This window comes from Acyrthosiphon pisum, chromosome X, assembly GCF_005508785.2.
Source record: "Acyrthosiphon pisum isolate AL4f chromosome X, pea_aphid_22Mar2018_4r6ur, whole genome shotgun sequence".
Lineage (NCBI taxonomy): Eukaryota > Metazoa > Arthropoda > Insecta > Hemiptera > Aphididae > Acyrthosiphon > Acyrthosiphon pisum.
The window spans coordinates 98,407,012-98,407,800 of record NC_042493.1 but is presented as its reverse complement, the minus strand read 5'-3'; positions in this window follow the sequence as shown (position 1 = coordinate 98,407,800).

Below are 789 nucleotides of genomic sequence, written 5' to 3'. Positions count from 1 at the left end.
AATGTTGTAAAATATGAATTTCAAACGCCCATAAAAATTTAATTTGAGTTTCTTATAGACATTTTTTTTTGGTAAAGGTAGATTATCCTATAAGGAATCTTGTATTACATTTTAAAATCTTAGATTTAAAAAGAAAAATTTTTATGAAATTTATAACTCGAAATAATTGCAAATTTTCGTGATTTTTCCATATTTTGTCATTTTTTGAACTTTAAATGCTTAAAAAAAAAAACTGTGACTAACGATTTTTAATATTTTTCATCTGCCTTTGAAAAAATATACTAGGAGCCTTCTATTAAATTTTCAAGCTTTTTTATCCAACAAATAAAATTTTATTGATATTTTTAGAAAAAAAACTAAAAAAAAATGGAAAATAAAAATGTCCGTAAAGAGCTCAAAATACATCAAAATATTTTGAAAATGTTATGGTGTATAGAAAATGCTAATATAAACATTCAGTCAATATTTCATGTATCTACGGTCATTTTTTTTAAGGTTACACCAAAAATCAAATTCAATTTTGTGGAAAATCGATTTTCCGTAAAAATTCCCGTTTTTCCTTAATTTTTCTTTTGTTTTTCCCGGCGCTTTTGAAAACTACTGGGAAATTTAAATTTTGACCTCCCCAATGCACCAACGATATTCACTTTCTGATCGAACAAGATACTGAAGTTGAAAATCGTAGCATTATTTGGACAACTTATCGTGTACACAGACACAAAAAAAATTAAAAAAAAAATAAAAAAAAAAACACACATCATTGTAAAATCAATACATTCATCGTCCACT